We start from the raw sequence: 20982 nt of genomic DNA on the forward strand, positions 1-20982 counted from the left end.
GTGCATTACAACCAGAGATCCCATCACCTATTACTATTCCTCAAAATTGGCACATTATTATTACTGATTTACAAGATTGCTTTTTTAATATACCTTTACACCCTTTAGACCAGAAGAGATTCACTTTCTCTCTCCCTTATCTTAATCATATTGAGCCTCATAAAAGTTTTCAATAGACTATGTTACCTCAAGGTATGCTTAACAGTCCTAGTATTTGTCAAAATTTTGTAGCCAAGGCTTTACTTCCTATGTGACAGCAATTACCTCATGCATACATCATTAACAATATACTATAACTAAAAAAAGAGAAATGATATTTTTGACACTGAATAGCCATGATATTCTTTAGACTCTAGAGAAAACTGATTAAAATAAAATCTTTTTTGAACTTGCAAAACTGCTTCTTCTTACACATGCAGTTAGGAAAAGGTTAACTTGTTAAAATATTTTTTTGGAGCTCCAATTCTGCCTGGGAAACAAAAACAGGCCTAGGAAAAAACCTAAAGCTAACTCTTATCGTGTCCTTGGGATACACAGCCCACTCTATCTAGGACTCCAGCCATAAACAAATTGGTGGAACTCAAAATAAATAAATAAAACAAAAAGATATTTTAAAGTTCAAACGGGAACTATGCCTATCTATCTAAAATTATCTATGTCTCAATATATGTCTTTGTTTTTGGATAATATGAAGTTAAAAGCTCTATTTAAATTCAACTTCATATGAACTGAAAAATATTCAATATTAAATATAATGTTTATTTGAATATGAATATAATTTAAATATAATTATTTGCTAATCTAATTAAGACATGTCTTAAGTCATCAACTCTATATAATACTTTTATTATGCCTAGGTTTAAGGTAAACTAAATTTGTCAACAAAAAGGTAACTCTTTATATATATATATATAAATATATAAATGAGATGAATACTTTTAGATAAACTCTATTAAAGATAATTATATTTTTAATAGAATAATCTATTATTATAATCTATTATTATAATCTAAAATAATGTCTTAGGATTGGGATAACTAAAGTTTCTGGAGTTATACTAAACTAAATAATGAAAGTTTATTAAATAACTCAGTCATTTCCAAATGAAGTAAGATTTTAAAACATTAATTACTGAACATTAACTTCCTCTTACAAAATGATTTTTTTACAGAAAAACTAAAGAGATTTTAAGCTATTAATAAATAAATATATATAAATATATATTTATATAAAAATAAGAATATATATATTATATAATGTGATATAATAAAATATTCACCAATCTATAAAATACTAACATACAAGACACTTCATAGTTGCTAAAGAAAAGTAAGATATACACTTTTAATAAAAAGATATAAGAAATTGCAAATAAAATGATGAATACAAAAATATAAAAAAGGTTTATGACAAATGAAAGAATTTATGGCAAATAGGTGTAACTCATTGACCTGAACTTTCTTCCTCTTCCTTCTTACATGTCTCGATCAATACAAATTCTTCTTTTCTAGGGGCCACACTTCTCCAAGGTAAAACTACACAACATGTTATAACCCACCTATCAACTTACTTTGCAATAATGAGAACACCTAATTCTATAAAAGCAGACAATGGCCCTGCCTATATTTCTAAGCAGTTCAAACAATTTTTACATTCATTCTCTTTATTAAACAGATTACAGACATTCCTTATAATCCACAAACACAAGATATAATCAAACAAACACATTACACACTGTAACTGCAAATAAAAAATTAAATAAGAGGAAATACACAGGAACACTTTTATCTTCCTTATCCAAAACAGACTTTACTAGATTTTAATGCAATATATTCTTTAAGCCTATAACTATTTTTAATATAGCTTTATTTCTGAAGACTCTTGAGAGTCCCTTGGACTGCAAGAAGATCCAACCAGTCCAATCTAAAGGAGGTCAGTCCTGGGTGTTCATTGGAAGGACTGATGCTGAAGCTGAAACTCCAATACTTTGTCCACCTCATGTGAAGATTTGACTCACTGGAAAAGACCTGATGCTGGGAGGGATTAAGGGCAGGAGGAGAAGGGGACAACAGAGGATGTGATGGCTGGATGGCATCACGGACTCGATGGACATGAGTTTGAGTATACTTCCGGAGTTGGTGATGGACAGGGAGGTCTGGCGTGCTGCGATTCATGGGGCCGCAAAGAGTCGGACACGACTGAGCGACTGAACTGAACTTACTGATTTGTTTCCAGTCTGTAAGATTCTTAAAACAAAACATTAACTTCAATGCCTGTTTCACAATACAAAACAAAAGCAGCATAAAAAGACACCATTTCCCAAATAGGTTATTTGTTCCTAAGAGTATCGAAAGTGCAAAATATTCACCTTCTTTTCAGGTCTGTCTTGAAAGTATAATCATCTTCCTCGACACACTGAACAGAGAGAGTCAACAACTGCCAGGCTGCATTTCTTTCCCAAGGACGAGGTCAGATATACTTGGATGTGAGCAACCTTTCATTTGTCATGTTGTTCTGCATCAGCTTTTTAATAATTTCACTTAGGAAAAAATGTTTGATGTTTACTTCTAATCCTTTGCCCCAAATAACACAAACCACTTAAAACACAGTCAGATCCTATTTCTTTTTACATCAGGAAAAATGTATGTACTGAATGAAGGAAAATCAACCCCTTAATTCAAAACCACAGCCAAATACCAGTCCCAAACAGATTTCTAGATGATTTTCTTTTCCTTTTGGGCTGAAATATTTCCTAGGAATGTTTTCATCATTATTGCTTTCCTTTCTTTCTATAACTATTGTTAATATAGCCTTATTTGTTTTAAATTTTTTAAACTTACCGCAAGAAGATATCTTGACAAAAGCAGGAAAACATTTTGAAACATTAAAGGACACCTCCCTTCCTTTGCTCATTTGATATCAAGACAGGTTAACTAACCAATGGAAATCTAAGAAACTAATCTTTCAGGGAAAGGGGCATGCTTCTATTTCTCCAGATGGATTCAATGAACTCACATGACTTCCTCTTCAGAAGATTCAACCTAAGGGGGCCCCCAGCATTCAGGTTAGAGATCAAACAACAAAAACCCCAGGAAGAAAGAATTCCAATATAAGTCATGGCAACTTTTAAAATTTCAAAAAAATGCCACACTCGAAGTCATTGACCTTATGATCTCCCTACTTGGGGACAGATAAAAACCCTTACTAATCAAGCTGAAAATCTGATTTCTCAACAGGGAATTCTCGGAATCCTGAAAATATTTTTCTTCACTATGCTTGCTTTGCTTGCTTTTGCTTCCCTAAGTCAGCTCAGGCTGACTTGATTGATCACACTTATTGGACTTATATACCTAACCCCCCTGTTTTATTGTAGGTTATAAAACGGACAGATATAAGATCAATCATATCCACTAATGACTCAACACATATGCCCCTTCCTTGGAACTTAGAGGGGCCCTCTCATCCTGAAGAAGAAGAAAAACTAATTAATATCTCTCTAGGTTATGAAGCCCTTCCTTTGTGTATGGGCCCAACAGAATTATGCATAAACGTTAGCCAACAAACGTGGGCTTTTGCCCTGCCTCCAAAAGAGGACTTTTGGATGCTGCTTGGATTATTTACTGCCCTTTCTTTGTCCGTGAATCATGTTTATACTACTGAAACTTTAGGGAAAGAATTAAAGAAAGAACAAAGAACCCTATGCAAAGGGTTTACTAATAAGAACTTTAAATATAATCCTGTTCATTGGGGCAAATGTCAGGTCAAATCAGGGCAATTAATGTTTGTGGCTAATAATACAATTGTCGATTGGGGACCCCATGGTATGTGGTTATCTAACTGCTCAGATGATATTAACAGCACTATGTGTGATTATGCTACTCAAGTAGTATGGGAGGTTACTAATACTACATTACCATTACGTGGAGCATTACCATGACAGAGGACTTCTTGGGTGGCTAGACAGTGGAATGACCACTCCTCGTCCTCGAATCATCCTTGTAAAGCAGATTGGGCCTGAACAAAGGGACATCTGGAAACTTACTGCAAACACTGAAGAACCTGGGACTTGGACCAGACATTTCACAGGGACCAATCGTAGCTACGGCAATTATTTCTTTCACTATAATCAATCATATTTTATACAAGCCTATGTTCCACTTCCTTTTGTTGTAGCTATAGGAAATTTACAATTCAATAAGACTTTATGTTTTGTAACTTACATAAATTGTAAATTATATACTTGTCTTAATTCCTCTATTTCCTTGAGAAATAACTCCCTTTTGATTCTTGGATCTCGACATAATCTATGGTTACCAATAAATCTCCAGCGGCCCTGGGAAGAAGGTCCCATGGCTGGACTTGCTTCCCGGTTACTTACTAAATTGCTCCAGCGATCTAAATGATTCATTGGATGACTGATTTTTGGCATTTGGGGATTAATAGCTATCTGTACCTCTGCTGCTGTCACTGGTGTTGCTTTACAAATGTCAATTCAAACACATAATTTTATCCAAAATTGGACTAAAGATGCTCATACTATGTGGGCCACTCAGGCTCAAATAGATGAGGATATGCAAGATGAAATACAGGAACTAAAAGCAGCCATCAAATGGGATGGAGATAAATTATTAGATGTACAAGAACAGGTGATACTAAAATGTGATTGGAATTCTACTCAATTTTGTGTTATTCCTGTTCAATCCAATAATGCTTACAACTGGCAACAAATTAAATTTCACTTACAAAACATATATGATAATGCCTCTCTGAATGTACAATTATTACAAAAAGAAATATTTGAAACCTTTTCTAATAATCTGCCCTCTTCCACTGATTTGGAAACTTTAGCTGAACAACTAGCTGATCAATTATCTAGGCTAGACCCACGAGGATGGTTTCAAAGCATTACTCGCAGCATCGGGTCTGGAACTGTAATTTTAGTGATTGTCTTGACAACTATATTTGTCGTCTACCATTACCTTCATGCAAAGATTGTTAAAACTAAATAAACTCTTACGGTCAGAACTCTTTTTACAAACATTATAAATAAATAAGGGGGAATTATCAGGGAATGTTTGATGGGAGGATTCCTACGTGCTGTTTCTCATAAATCCTCTGTTCCTTATCAGCTTCTGCCAGAAGCGAGTAGAACTGCACGCAGCTCTCAGGACTGAGGTCATTGAGACAGACTTGGGTCTCCTTTAGTAAAACATTCTCTTTATGACAAAACTGCTTAGTCTCGCCCCCTTTTCTTGAAATATGGATTGTCTCCTGATCTTGTGACCATTATTATCCTTTGTTCCCTTGGTAACGGTTACCGTACATTTGGTTTTCTGATCTTTATCATTGTCGTAAGAAACTTCTTGTACCACAGCCTATATATACTCACAGAAAAATCATTAAAGCACCTTTGCTCCATCAGAGCTTGGGCCCCCGTGTCTTTCGCCTTTCTTTCTTTCTTTCTTTCTCTTTCTCTCTCTCTCCCCACCCCTCCGGCTCTCACTTTCACTTTCTTATCATCGACTCCGAACCGCCAGGTCCCGGTCCATTAAAGGACCCCAACAGCGTAGCCTGTGCTTGCAAGTCCCCCAGAGTCCCACTTTTTGTCTTTATGTCCTATACCCACATAAGGTAGAATTAAAAGCTGAGCAATTCTATCCACTTTAGAAACCTTCCAGGGAAGAGTGGTAGAGACCATAACCTTCAATTTGCCTTCATAATCATTGTCTATAACTCTGGTATGAATTTGAACTCCCTGGGAAGTTAGTCCCAATCTTCCTAACTATAATCCAACAGTCCCCTGTTGAAGTGGTCCAAATATTCCTGTTGAAATGATAGTTGGTGTCTCTCCAGGAGTAACAATAATATCTTGATATAATACTTATATCAAGGGCTGTGTTTCCCTGGGTTGCTGGGAATAATTCCATGACAGTTCAGTCAGTTCAGTTCAGTCTCTCAGGCACGTCTGACTCTTTGAAATCCCATGAACTGCAGCACTCCAGACTTCCCAGTCCATCACCAACTCCTGGAGTTTACTCAAATTCATGTCCATTGAGTTGGTGATGCCATCCAACGATCTCACCCTTTGTCGTCCCCTTCTCCTCTCACCTTCAATCTTTCCCAGCATCAGGGTCTTTTCAAATGATTCCGCTCTTCACATCAGGTGACCAAAACATTGGAGTTTCAGCTTCAACATCAGTCCTTCCAATAAATATTCAGGATTGATTTCCTCTAGGATGGACTGGTTGGATCTCCTTGCAGTCCAAGGGACTCTCAGGAGTCTTATGTAACACCACAGTTCAAAAGAATCAATTCTTCAGTGCTCAACTTTCTTTATAGTCCAACTCTCACATCCATCCATGACCACTGGAAAAGCCATACCCTTGACTAGATGGATCTTTGTTGGCAAAGTAATGTCTCTGCTTTTTAATATGCTGTCTAGTTTGATCATAACTTTCCTTCCAAGGAGTAAGCATATTTTAATTCCATGACACAGCATGGTAATTCTGACTGTTGTTGTTCCTGGTGGGAGTAGTTGAGAAAAACATTTGTGGAGTCTGAACAGGATAGGCTCCCTTGTTTCTTGGGGCTGGGAGATTGCCCTGGAGGCCATTTCCCAAAAGGGGCCATCCTTACGAAATTCAGAATGGCATTGATTTTCCCAATGGCTTCTTTTTTTTATATTTTGGGCAGAGGCCAGGGACATTTTCATTTGTGAATTACTCTTTTGAAAGTACCCTTTTTTAACTTACATTCAACTCTAGTATGTCCAGGTTTCCCACAATCAAAACAAGAATCAGGGAATTTAGGAAGTTGTAATTCAGTCATAGCCTGAGCTAATAAATTAGCTCTGAAGGATTTGATTCTGTTGGGGAAGTTTGCAATTTCCTTGGTTCTGTCTCACCACAGCAAAAATTTGAAGTGACAATGGACCAGTGTTATAGCTCAGTTTTATTGGCAAGCAAAGGAAAATACATCCTTGAGGTGTGAGGGAGGGCTGACCCAAAAGATGCAAAGAGAAGAGAACCACCCTCCAACCCCCACCCCCCCCACCCCACCCCACCCCCACCCCAGCTCAATTTTTTTTTTAATTTTTTTTTATTAGTTGGAGGCTAATTACTTCACAGCATTTCAGTGGGTTTTGTCATACATTGACATGATTCAGCCATAGAGTTACACATATTCCCCATCCCGATCCCCCCTCCCACCTCCCTCTCCACCCGACTCCTCTGGGTCCTCCCAGTGCACCAGGCCCGAGCACTTGTCTCATGCATCCCACCTGGGCTGGTGATCTGTTTCACCATAGATAATATACATGCTGTTCTTTCGAAACATCCCCCCCTCACCTTCTCCCACAGAGTTCAAAAGTCTTCTGTGTCTCATTTCTTTTTTTGCATATAGGGTTATCATTACCATCTATCTAAATTCCATATATATGTGTTAGTATGCTGTAATGTTCTTTATCTTTCTGGCTTACTTCACTCTGTATAATGGGCTCCAGTTTCATCCATCTCATTAGAACTGATTCAAATGAATTCTTTCTAACAGCTGAGTAATATTCCATGGTGTATATGTACCACAGCTTCCTTACCCATTCATCTGCTGATGGGCATCTAGGTTGCTTCCACGTCCTGGCTATTATAAACAGTGCTGCAATGAACATTGGGGTGCACGTGTCTCTTTCAGATCTGGTTTCCTTAGTGTGCATACCCAGAAGTGGTATTGCTGGGTCATATGGCAGTTCTATTTACAGTTTTTTAAGAAATCTCCACACTGTTTTCCATAGTGGCTGTACTAGTTTGCATTCCCACCAACAGTGTAAGAGGGTTCCCTTTCCTCCACACCCTCTCCAGCATTTATTGTTTGTAGACTTTTGGATAGCAGCCATCCTGACTGGCGTGTAATGGTACCTCATTGTGGTTTTGATTTGCATTTCTCTAATAATGAGTGATGTTGAGCATCTTTTCATGTGTTTGTTAGCCATCTGTATGTCTTCTTTGGAGAAATGTCTGTTTAGTTCTTTGGCCCATTTTTTGATAGGGTCATTTATTTTTCTGGAATAGAGCTTCAGGAGTTGGTTGTATATTTTTGAGATTAATCCTTTATCTGTTTCTTCATTTGCTATTATTTTCTCCCAATCTGAGGGCTGTCTTTTCACCTTGCTTATAGTTTCCTTTGTAGTGCAGAAGCTTTTAAGCTTCATTAGGTCCCATTTGTTTAGTTTTGCTTTTACTTCCAATATTCTGGGAGGTGGGTCATAGAGGATCTTGCTGTGATTTATGTCGGAGAGTGTTTTGCCTATGTTCTCCTCTGGGAGTTTTATAGTTTCTGGTCTTACATTTAGATCTTTAATCCATTTTGAGTTTATTTTTGTGTATGGTGTTAGAAAGTGTTCTTGTTTCATTCTTTTCCAAGTGGTTGACTAGTTTTCCCAGCACCACTTGTGAAGGAGGTTGTCTTTTTTCCATTGTATATCCTTGCCTCCTTTGTTGAAAATAAGGTGTCCTTAGGTTCATGGATTTATCTCTGGGCTTTCTATTCTGTTCCATTGCTCTATATTTCTGTCTTTGTGCCAGTACCATACTGTCTTGATGACCGTGGCTTTGTAGTAGAGTCTGAAGTCAGACAGGTTGATTCCTCCAGTTCCATTCTTCTTTCTTAAGATTACTTTGGAGTGGAGGCGGACTATACAGCTATGGCCAAGATTAAGGCTCGAGACCTTCGCGGCAAGAAGGAGGAGCTGCTGAAACAGCTGGAGGACCTGAAGGTGGAACTGTCCCAGCTGCGCGTGGCTAAAGTGACAGGCGGCGCGGCTTCCAAACTCTCCAAGATCCGAGTGGTTCGTAAATCCATCGCCCGTGTACTGACCGTCATTAACCAGACTCAGAAAGAGAACCTCAGGAAATTCTATAAGGGCAAGAAGTACAAGCCCCTGGATCTGCGGCCCAAGAAAACATGTGCTATGCGCCACCGGCTCAACAAGCATGAAGAAAACCTGAAGACCAAGAAGCAGCAGCGGAAGGAGCGGCTGTACCTCCTCCGGAAGTACGCAGTCAAGGCCTGAGCTTCCAGCTGTCAATTAAACAGACAGACCATTGGAAAAAAAAAAAAAAAAAGATTACTTTGACTATTCGAGGTTTTTTGTATTTCCATACAAATTGTGAAATTATTTGTTCTAGTTCCGTGAAAAATACCATTGGTAGCTTGATAGGGATTGCATTGAATCTATAGATTGCTTTGGATAGAATAGCCATTTTGACAATATTGATTCTTCCAATCCATGAACACGGTATGTTTCTCCATCTGTTTGTGTCCTCTTTGATTTCTTTCATCAGTGTTTTATAGTTTTCTATGTATAGGTCTTTTGTTTCTTTAGGTAGATATATTCCTAAGTATTTTATTCTTTTTGTTGCAATGGTGAATGGTATTGTTTCCTTAATTTCTCTTTCTGTTTTCTCATTGTTAGTATATAGGAATGCAAGGGATTTCTGTGTGTTAATTTTATATCCTGCAACTTTACTATATTCATTGATTAGCTCTAGTAATTTTCTGGTAGAGTCTTTAGGGTTTTCTATGTAGAGGATCATGTCATCTGCAAACAGCGAGAGTTCCACTTCTTCTTTTCCTATCTGGATTCCTTTTACTTCTTTTTCTGCTCTGATTGCTGTGGCCAAAACTTCCAACACTATGTTGAATAGTAGTGGTGAGAGTGGGCACCCTTGTCTTGTTCCTGATTTCAGGGGAAATGCTTTCAATTTTTCACCATTGAGGGTAATGCTTGCTGTGGGTTTGTCATATATAGCTTTTATTATGTTGAGGTATGTTCCCTCTATTCCTGCTTTCTGGAGAATTTTAATCATAAATGGGTGTTGAATTTTGTCAAAAGCTTTCTCTGCATCTATTGAGATAATCATATGGTTTTTATCTTTCAATTTGTTAATGTGGTGTATTACACTGATTGATTTGCAGATATTAAAGAATCCTTGCATTCCTGGGATAAAGCCCACTTGGTCATGATGTATGAATTTTTTAATATGTTGTTGGATTCTGTTTGCTAGAATTTTGTTAAGGATTTTTGCATCTATGTTCATCAGTGATATTGGCCTGTAGTTTTCTTTTCTTGTGGCGTCTTTGTCTGGTTTTGGAATTAGGGTGATGGTGGCCTCGTAGAATGAGTTTGGAAGTTTACCTTCTTCTGCAATTTTCTGGAAGAGTTTGAGTAAGATAGGTGTTAGCTCTTCTCTAAATTTTTGGTAGAATTCAGCTGTGAAGCCATCTGGTCCTGGGCTTTTGCTTGCTGGAAGATTTCTGATTACAGTTTCGATTTCCTTGCTTGTGATGGCTCTGTTAAGATCTTCTATTTCTTCCTGGTTCAGTTTGGGAAAGTTATCCTTTTCTAAGAATTTGTCCATTTCTTCCAAGTTGTCCATTTTATTGGCATAGAGCTACTGGTAGTAGTCTCTTATGATCCTTTGTATTTCAGTGTTGTCTGTTTCGATCTCTCCATTTTCATTTCTAATTTTGTTAATTTGGTTTTTCTCTCTTTGTTTCTTAATGAGTCTTGCTAATGGTTTGTCAATTTTGTTTATTTTTTCAAAAAACCAGCTTTTAGCTTTGTTGATTTTTGCTATGATCTCCTTAGTTTCTTTTGCGTTTATTTCTGCCCTAATTTTTAAGATTTTTTTCCTTCTACTAACCCTGGGGTTTTTCATTTCTTCCTTCTCTAGTTGCTTTAGGTGTAGAGTTCGGTTATTTATTTGACTTTTTTCTTGTTTCTTGAGGTAAGCCTGTAATGCTATGAACCTTCCCCTTAACACTGGTTTTACAGTGTCCCATAGGTTCTGGGTTGGTGTGTTTCCATTTTCATTTCGTTTCTATGCATATTTTGATTTCTTTTTTTTATTTCCTCCGTGATTTGTTGGTTATTCAGAAGTGTGTTATTTAGCCTCAATATGTTTGTATTTTTAACAATTTTTTCCCCCTGTAATTGAGATCTAATCTTACTGCACTGTGGTCAGAAAAGATGACTGGAATGATTTCAATTTTTTTTAATTTCCCAAGGCTAGATTTATGGCCCAGGATGTGATCTATTCTGGAGAAGGTTCCGTGTGCACTTGAGAAAAAGGTGAAATTGATGGTTTTGGGGTGAAATGTCCTATAGATATCAATTTGGTCTAGCTGGTCCATTGTGTCATTTAAAGTTTGTGTTTCCATGTTAATTTTCTGTTTAGTTGATCTATCCATAGTTGTGAGTGAGGTATTAAAGTCTCCCAGTATTATTCTATTACTGTTAATTTCCCCTTTCATACCAGTTAGCATTTGCCTTACACATTGCGGTGCTCCTATGTTGGGTGCATATATATTTATAATTGTTATATCATCTTTTCGGATTGATCCTTTGATCATTATGTAGTGTCCTTCTTTGTCTCTTTTCACAGCCTTTATTTTAAAGTCTATTTTATCTGATATGAGTATTGTGACTCCTGCTTTCTTTTGGTCTCCGTTTGTGTTAAATATTTTTTCCAGCCTTTCACTTTCAGTCTGTATGTGTCCCTTGTTTTGAGGTGGGTCTCTTGTAGACAGCATATATAGGGGTCTTGTTTTTGTATCCATTCAGCCAGTCTTTGTCTTTTGGTTGGGGCATTCAACCCATTTATATTTAAGGTAATTATTGATAGGTATGGTCCCGTTGCCATTTACTTTGTTGTTTTGGGTTCACGTTTATACAACCTTTCTGTTTCCTGTCTAGAGAAGATCCTTTAGCATTTGTTGAAGAGCTGGCTTGGTGGTGCTGAATTCTCTCAACTTTTGCTTGTCTGTAAAGCTTTTGAATTCTCCTTCATATGTGAATGAGATCCTTGCTGGGTACAGTAATCTAGGTTGTAGGTTATTCTCTTTCATTACTCTAAGTATATCCTGCCATTCCCTTCTGGCCTGAAGGGTTTCTATTGATAGATCAGCTGTTATCTTATGGGAATCCCTTTGTGTGTTATTTGTTGTTTCTCCCTTGCTGCCTTTAATATTTGTTCTTTGTGTTTGATCTTTGTTAATTTGATTAATATGTGTCTTGGGGTGTTTCACCTTGTTTCACCTTAGCGTGTTTCCCTATTTTAGGGAAATTTTCAGCTATTATCTCCTCGAGTATTTTCTCATGGCCTTTCTTTTTGTCTTCTTCTTCTGGGGCTCCTATGATTCAAATGTTGGGGCATTTCTCACTGCCCCAGAGGTCCCTGAGGTTGAACTCATTTCTTTTGATTCTATTTGCTTTGTTCCTCTCTGCTTCATTTATTTCCACCACTTTATCTTCTACCTCACTTATCCTATCTTCTGTCTCTGTTATTCTACTCTTGGTTCCCTCCAGAGTGTTTTTGATCTCATTTACTGCATTATTCATTTTTAATTTACTCCTTTTCATTTCTTCTAGGTCCTTATTAAATATTTCTTACATCTTCTCAATCTTTGTCTCCAGGCTATTTATCTGTAACTCCATTTTGTTTTCAAGATTTTGGATCATTTTTATTATCATTATTCTAAATTCTTTTTCAGGTAGATTCCCTATCTCCTCCTCTTTTGTTAGATTTGGTGGGCATTTTTCATGTTCCTTTACCTGCTGGGTATTTCTCCGCCTTTTCATCTTGTTTAGATTGCTGTGTCTGGAGTGGGCTTTCTGTATTCTGGAGGTCTGTGGTTCCTTTTTATTGTGGAGGTTTCTCACAGTGGGTGGGGTTGGATGATTGGCTTGTCAAGGTTTCCTGGTTAGGGAAGCTTGTGTCGGTGTTCTGGTGCGTGGAACTGGATTGCTTCTCTCTGGAGTGCAATCGAGGGTCCAGTAGCGAGTTTTGAGATGGGTCTGTGTGTTAGGTGTGACTTTGGGCAGCCTGTATTTTGACGCTCAGGGCTATGTTCCTGTGTTGCTGGAGAATTTGCATGGTATGTCTTGCTCTGAAACTTATTGGCTCTTGGGTGGTGGTTAGTTTCAGTGTAGGTATGGAGGCTTTTGTATGATCTCTTTTTACTTGATGTTCCCTGTAGTCAGGAGTTTTCTGGTGTTCTCAGGTTTTGGGCTTAAGTCTCCTGCCTCTGGATTTCAGTTTTATTTTTCCAGTAGCCTCAAGACTTCTCCAACTATACAGCATTGATAATAAAACTTCTAGGTTAACGGTGAAAAGATTCTCCCCTGTGAGGGAAACCCAGAGAGGTTCAAAGAGTTATATGAAGAAGAGGAGAGGGAGGAGGGAGATAGAGATGAGCAGGAGGAGAAAAAGGGGGACTCAAGAGGAAAGAGACAGATCTACGAAGTTCTCTGTTCCCTAAGTGTTCTCCATAGCCCAGAACACCCACAGAGATTCACAGAATTGGAGTGGGAAGAGAAGGGGGAGTGAGGAAATAGAGGTGATCTGATGGAGAAAATGGAGAGTCAAAAGTGGGAGAGAGTAATCAACACACTCCTGAGTAAAAATGGGTACTGAACATTGGATTCTTAAATGTCCAAAATTGATATCAAATATTGAAAAACAAAGATTAAAAATCTAGAGTAGAGGTTAGACTCTTAAAAATACAATATTAAAAACAAAAACACAAAAAAATTAAGAAATATATATGAAGTTCAGTTTAAAAATAGGGCCTCTTTTTTTTTTTTTTTTTTTTTTGCAAGGTTATAGTGAAATGAAAATGAAAATTAAGGAGTAATAGAGGAGTAATAGAGGACTTTAGAAGAAAATAAGAGAAAAAAATTAAAAAAGAAAAAATTTTTTAATTAAAAAAATAGTAAAAATATATGAAAATGAAAGTTAAGAAGTAATATAGGAGTAATAGGGAATTTTAAAAGAAAATAAAAGAGAGAAAATTTTTTTTAAAAAGAAAAGAAAAAAAAGTCAAAATATATCTAGGACTTTCTCTGGAGCTGTTGCAGGCAGTGTGGATTCAGTTCAGTTTCAGATAGCTCCTTGTTCCAGCTACACTTCTCCATATCTATAGGCTCCTTCTGGTGTAGTCGGTGTTACCTACAGGTATTTTAATCTGTTGCAGGGGTCACTTCTGAAGCGGTTCCCTTTGTTTATTTGGCTTCTGTTTGCCGGTCTCTTCAGTGTCTAATTTCCACCCTGACACAGACGGGCGGAGGTGGTCTCTTGTTCAGGTTCGCTGGTTCAGTCGTGGTGCGGGGAGGGAGGGGCACTGCAGACAAATGTCACTGGCCTGGGTGGGGAGCACCCACAGTGTTCTGGCCACACTGGGTTTGCCCCCGCTCATAGCGTGTGCTTTCCCTGTCTACACTGCTCAGGCTCCAGGTTGCTCTATAGGGAGCGGGCCCTGAGTTGTGTGCGGTTCCAGTTTTCAGGTCCTCCACAAAAGCGCAGACTTGGTTGGGCCTACGTTTTGTGCCTTCCCCACCGGAGCAGCTCAGGCAGCCAGGAGCTTGATGGGCGCACTCTCCCCGGGTGCGGTGCACCTCATTCCCTCTGTGGTCCCAGCCTCAGTTTCCCCCACGCCAGCCGGATGCTTCTTGTGTCTGTTCTGGGGAGCTGGTCTCTAGCCGCGACCCACTGGGTGAATGTCAACCATCCAGAATCTCAGGAAGTCTTTGGTTAGAAACTGGAAGCCTGTCTGCAGTTTGGTAGGGGTGCCGTCTCTGGAGCCGAGTTTGCCCCTTTCCCCTCCCCCCTGCCTCCTGCCTCCAGCGGGGGTTGGGTCAGTCCTGCGTCGGCTAGCTCTTCTCTGGAATTGCTCAGTCCTTCCTTTGTTCTGCGAATGGCCGGCAGTGTGTTTGGGCCGGTTAATTTTCTCTCTCTCTTGCTGTCCCACAGTTTAAGTTGCTGTCTCACGTTAGCTCCCTCCGATTGCCCTCAGGGCATTCAGGCCCAGTCCTTACCCTAAGCAATGCCACCCGCTCCTCTCCAATCCGCCCCCACTTGCTGGTGGCGGATGCGTGTGTCTGGGGTACTTTTCTTCTGGGAGTTGCTTTTAGAAATGTAATCTGTGGGTTTTATTTATTTTTCCTCCCAGTTAGGTTGCCCTCCGAGATTCGAAAACTTACTCCAGACCCACCAGTGAGAGGGTTTCCTGGTGTTGTGGAAACTTCCTCTATTACGACTCCCTTCCCGGGATGGGTCTCTGTCCCTAGCTCTTTTGTCTCTCTTTTTATCTTTTATATTTTGTCCTACCTCCTTCCAAAGAGGATGGGCTGCTTTTCTGGGCACCTGATGTCCTCTGCTAGTGATCAGAAGTTGTTGTGTGGAGTTTGCTCAGCATTCAAATGTTCTTTCGATGAATTTGTAGGAGAGAAAGTGGTCTCCCTGTCCTATTCCTCCGCCATCTAGGCTCCTCCCTCTGTTTTAATTTCTAGGATTTTAAAAGGAAAGGGGTCATCAACAGCCTCATAGACTCCATTAGGGTTGTTAGGATAGACACCAGGAGTTACCCCCTCATGAACAGTCACGGGAAAGGCAGTACAAAAAGCCTCTAAGTTTCCTTCCCGTCGTGCTTGTAAAATTCCTTTCTGTATGGATGAAAGATGAGGACTGGGCATAGATTCTCGACGGAGGATGTTTTCTCCAAAAGCAGGTTGTGGGGGTGGAGGACAGGGGGAAGGAGGAAGAGAGAAAAATCCTTCATCATCCTCCTGGGGAGCCGAGGAAGTGAGTTTTGCAGATGGCTTTCCCTTTCCCTCAGACTCCACATACTCTGGGCTTTGAAATTCTTTCCAAAGAGTCATCATCACTTTCATCAAAAGAATCAGAAGTCTGCAGAAGTTCCAGTACTGATTTAATTAATGCTCATGTATTTCAAATAGAAAAAGGGAGCAGAGTTCTTTTTGCATGTTCTTTCTTTAACCCAGCTCCAACCTTTTCCCAGACTTTCAGACCTAGGGTCCCTGTTGACAGGAGCCAGCAGCAATATTTATCCACTGCTTGCAACAATTCTAATAATCACCCTTTACTAATAGAAGCTCCCCCCACTTTCAAGAGCTGTCTTAATAGACAAATATATGAGCCACTATGGAGAACGGTGTGGAGATTTCTTTAAAAACTGGAAATAGAACTGCCATATGACCCAGCAATCCCACTGCTGGGCATACACACTGACGAAACCAGATCTGAAAGAGACATGTGTACTCCAATGTTCATCGCAGCACTGTTTATAATAGCCAGGACCTGGAAGCAACCTAGATATCCATCAGCAGATGAATGGATAAGAAAGCTGTGGTACATATACACAATGGAATATTACTCAGCCATTAAAAAGAATACATTTGAATCAGTTCTAATGAGATGGATGAAACTGGAGCCTATTATACAGAGTGAAGTAAGCCAGAAAGAAAAACACCAATATAGTATACTAACACATATATATGGAATTTAGAAAGATGGTAATGATAACCCTATATGCAAAACAGAAAAAGAGACACAGACGTACAGAACATACCCTATATGTTAGACAGCAAAAGAGACACAGATGTATAGAACAGTCTTTTGAACTCTGTGGGAGAGAACGAGGGTGGGATGATTTGGGAGAATGGCATTGAAACATATATTATCATATGTGAAACGGATTGCCAGTCCAGGTCTGATACCTGGGACAGGGTGCTCGGGGCTGGTGCACTGGGATGATTCAGAGGGATGGGATGGGGAGGGAGCTGGGAGGGAGGATCAGGATGGGGAACACAAGTACACCCGTGGTGGATTCATGTCAATGTATGGCAAAACCACTACAATATTGTAAAGTAATTAGCCTCCAATTAAAATAAATAAATTTATATTTAAAAATAAAAACTGAAAAAAAATAAATATACAGGCGATAGTGTTCTGTACTCTCAACATTTCCCACTTTAACCCTGATTAAATGCCTGAAGGGCTTACAAGCAGGAATTTTCAGAGGCCCCTCAACTGTCCCAGGTTCTGCCTCGTTGTAGTTTCACTTTTGCTCACAGTGGTCTTTAGCTCTAGCCCCAGGTTGGGCGCCAATTGTTGCTCTAATGATCTGGGAGTGAGTGACGAGAATGAAGACAAAACTCGAAATGTGGTACAATGGGTCAGGGAACCTGTAGCCTCTATTGGACTGAGGTGCATGTAGGGTAAAGGAGTTAGAGAAGGCGAGATTCAGAAAAAGAACGAGACTTGCACTTTACAGGAGGCACCTTTAATGAGGCAAGAATGGGCAGCAGTTAGATTAGTGAGCTGCGGCACTAACCCAAGAAAAGATTAAGTATACATAGGCATATATGTGGAGATCTACTGTCTTAAGGGGGCCTGTTCTGCAAGGTTGTTCGGAGTAGTTATCTCAAAATGGCTGGGGCAAGGAGTTCTGGAGATCGGCCAGAGGCTGGGACCTGCTGGGAGCTGGGTGAAATCAACCTAAACTTCATTTTCTCCCTTTGGGTGAGAGTTCTTTGTTTTGTATAGAATGGTGGGGAGGACCCGAGGGGAGTTTTAACTCCAGGCTATTTTGAGCTATGTAACTTTCCTTCAGTGCAAAGTCCACTCTGAGTCCAGCTTTTATCCCTAATTGCAGACTACAAGAGTTTCTTTGGCTTTATCTTTCTCAACACACCTGTTGTGTTAATCACGAACTACTAAATGTCAGGGACTAAACTGACATAGTCCAGACCTCCTTGTTTTTACCCCAGCTGTTCCCTTCTGGGCTAGTCCAGGGAACAATCAGCAAGTGCGTAGGCAGGATTCATGCCTGATGCTGACCCAGTGTTCCAAGACCCATGCTTTCATGATCCCAGTCATACACCCTTCTGGTTCCGGTCTTGGAGTTTGTAAGAAGGCGATTATTCTTAAGAAAAACAAGAAAGATAATCATTAACAGAGTTTCTTAATATATGCTCTTTTTCCAGGTGTTATTTCTGTGAAATTTCTCAAGGCTGTGAAAGTACATTATTAGGAATTTCCATTACACCATATTACATATTACTATATTACTAATAGTGCACAAGGTCACCGACTTCTCCATGTTCTTACAAACAACCGTTCTATTTAAGTGATGTCATCCTAATGGACTTGAATTGATATCTCTTCATGGTTTTGATTTACAGTTTTCTGATGATGAATGATGTCTCCACCAGAGAGCAGAAAAGGAGGGAACATTCTCCAACTGGTGTTATAAAGCCAGCAAACCTATAATATCAGAATCTGATAAGCACATCACAGGGAAGGGGGAAAGGAAAATTACAAACCGATCTTGCTCACAAAAATAGATGCAAATATTTTAAGCAAAATAAATTTAGCATTATATAGGACAGATAATATATCAAGACTAAGCAGTGGCCACAGGACTGGAAAAGGTCAGTTTCATTCCAATCCCAAAGAAAGGCAATCCCAAAGAATGCTCAAACTACTGCACAATTGCACTCATCTCACACACTAGTAAAGTAATTACTTAAAATTCTCCATGCCAGGCTTCAGCAGTACATGAACCGAGAACTTCCAGATGTTCAAGCTGGTTTTAGAAAAAGCAGAGGAACCAGAGATCAAATTGCCAACATCCGCTGGATCATGGAAAAAGCAAGAGAGTTCCAGAAAAACATCTATTTCTGCTTTATTGACTATGCCAAAGCCTTTGACTGTGTGGATCACAATAAACTGCGGAAAATTCTGAAAGAGATGGGAATACCAGACCACCTAACCTGCCTCTTGAGAAACCTGTATATAGGTCAGGAAGCAACAGTTAGAACTGGACATGGAACAACAGACTGGTTCCAAATAGGAAAAGGAGTATGTCAAGGCTGTATTTGTCACCCTGCTTATTTATCTTATATGCAGAGTACATCATGAGAAATGCTGGTCTGGAAGAAGCACAAGCTGGAATCAGGATTGCCAGGAGAAATATCAATAACCTCAGATATGCAGATGACACCACCCTTATGGCAGAAAGTGAAGAAGAACTAAAGAGCATCTTGATGAAAGTGAAAGAGAAGAGTGAAAAAGTTGGCTTAAAGTTCAGCATTCAGAAAACCAAGATCATGGCATCTGGTCCCATCATGTCATGGCAAATAGATGGGGAAACTGTGGAAACAGTGGCTGAGTTTATTTTTCTGAACTCCAAAATCACTGTAGATGGTGACTGCAGCCATGAAATTAAAAGATGCTTACTCCTTGGAAGGAAGGTTATGACCAAAGTAGACAGCATATTAAAAAGCATAGACATTATTTTGTCAACAAAGGTCCATCTAGTCAAGGCTATGGTTTTTCCAGTAGTCATGTACGGATGTGAGAGTTGGACTATAAAGAAAGCTGAGTGCCGAAGAATTGATGCTTTTGAACTGTGGTGTTGGAGAAGACTCTTGAGAGTCCCTTGGACTGCAAGGAGATCCAACCAGTCCATCCTAAAGGAAATCAGTCCTGAATATTCATTGGAAGGACTGATGTTGAAACTGAAACTCCCATACTTTGGCCACCTGATGTGAAGATCTGACTCATTTGAAGAGACCCTGATGCTGGGAAAGATTAAGAGCAGAAACAGAAGGGCACGACAGAGGATGAGATGGTTAGATGGCATCACGGACTCAGTGGACATGGGTTTGGGTGGATTCCAGGAGTTGGTGATGGACACAGAGGCCTGGCGTGCTGCGGTTCATGGGGTCGCAAAGAGTCAGACATGACTGAGCGACTGAACTGAACTGAATTCTCTTTTGAGACTCCAGCGATCTACCTTAAGATAACTGGATACCACCAAGTTTACCTGCAATTCCTGATAAGTGGTAGAACAAAACCGGAATGCTTACGTAAAAAAAAATCTTGTTCTTTTTCTGGTTTGCTTTCATTGAAAAGGATATTTCATATTTGTTGACAATTATTAATGTGTTAAAAAGCCTTACCTGGATAATATTTCACACATATGTGTACACTAGGATTTTTTTTTTTTTTTAATTTCCCCTTAGCATGCAGCTCAGACTAATAAATAAGTTCTGGTTTTGTGGGGTGTGTGTGCCAGCAGCACACAGAACATCTTCTGGACTGTAAGTTAAAAAAAAAAGAAAGTCAGTTCCACACATAAGACCATTAATCTCATTGACTTAATCTCAAATTCACACACCAATTTGATAAAGCTGTAACTATTGTACTTTCACACATTCTCATTTCAATAATTTTATCTATTCTCATGCAATGGACCATTTCCAGGTTATTGCTAGTCTTACACAAATAAAATTGACATACTTCAACACAATCATGACTTTCAAATCTTTCAATGAATATTTAACAAAGGTTTTGTAATAATCCATTCTTATCAAAATTAAATATTTTGTAGTTAATTAATATAGACTTTGACTCATTCTAACATAGCTTCTGAAAAAAAAAAATAACATAGCTTCTGAGAGTAGTTTTCTTATGAGTCTATCTAATTTTTTAAGTTACATTAACCTTTGCTCTTTCTAATCCTACTTAGTTTTATGACTCATAAAGTATTAAAAATTAGTTAAGTGTTCTTCTGCATTACTCTTTTTTTTTTTTAAATTTTACAATATTACTGAAATAGGTCACTACTGCAGGAACTATTGGTCAAATAATTAACATGAAACTCTAACTTTTGAAACTTGGAAGGTTTTCTTTATCCCAAGGAAGCCTTTTGTAACTGACTAAACCTAAATTATATCTAGGCATAAGTACAATGATCACACTAGAACACTCCTGAAATTAAAAAGTAAGCTATCAGTAACAACACTGGGACAACAGTAACTGTCTCTGGCAAACTGAGATTATCCAGCTACAAATTATCCAGCTATATTTATTTATTATCCAGTTATAAATGTTCAAGCAGTAGCACAAGTCTTTTGTGAACCATAAACTTATCAATCATCATATAAATATCATTCGCAATTTATCAGGGGACTAGCTAGGATGGTAAGCAAAAAATTAGAGTCCCTATTTCCTTGAATATAAGGTGTGACAATTTGGAGGAAATCAATAAAATTTCTTGATCTTTGAAATCAAATTAGTCATTGCTGGAAGCCAGGAGCGTGCTCTGAGCTGGCACCCTACT

General features: G+C 38.9%; 1 pseudogene; it reads left to right on the forward strand.

Moving 5' to 3' along the window:
- The first annotated feature begins 8676 nt into the window (after positions 1-8676).
- On the forward strand, positions 8677-9100 carry LOC136147982 (large ribosomal subunit protein uL29 pseudogene; annotated as a pseudogene).
- The last annotated feature ends 11882 nt before the right edge of the window (positions 9101-20982 follow it).

Source organism: Muntiacus reevesi, chromosome 16 (assembly GCF_963930625.1).
Source record: "Muntiacus reevesi chromosome 16, mMunRee1.1, whole genome shotgun sequence".
Taxonomy (NCBI): Eukaryota; Metazoa; Chordata; class Mammalia; order Artiodactyla; family Cervidae; genus Muntiacus; species Muntiacus reevesi.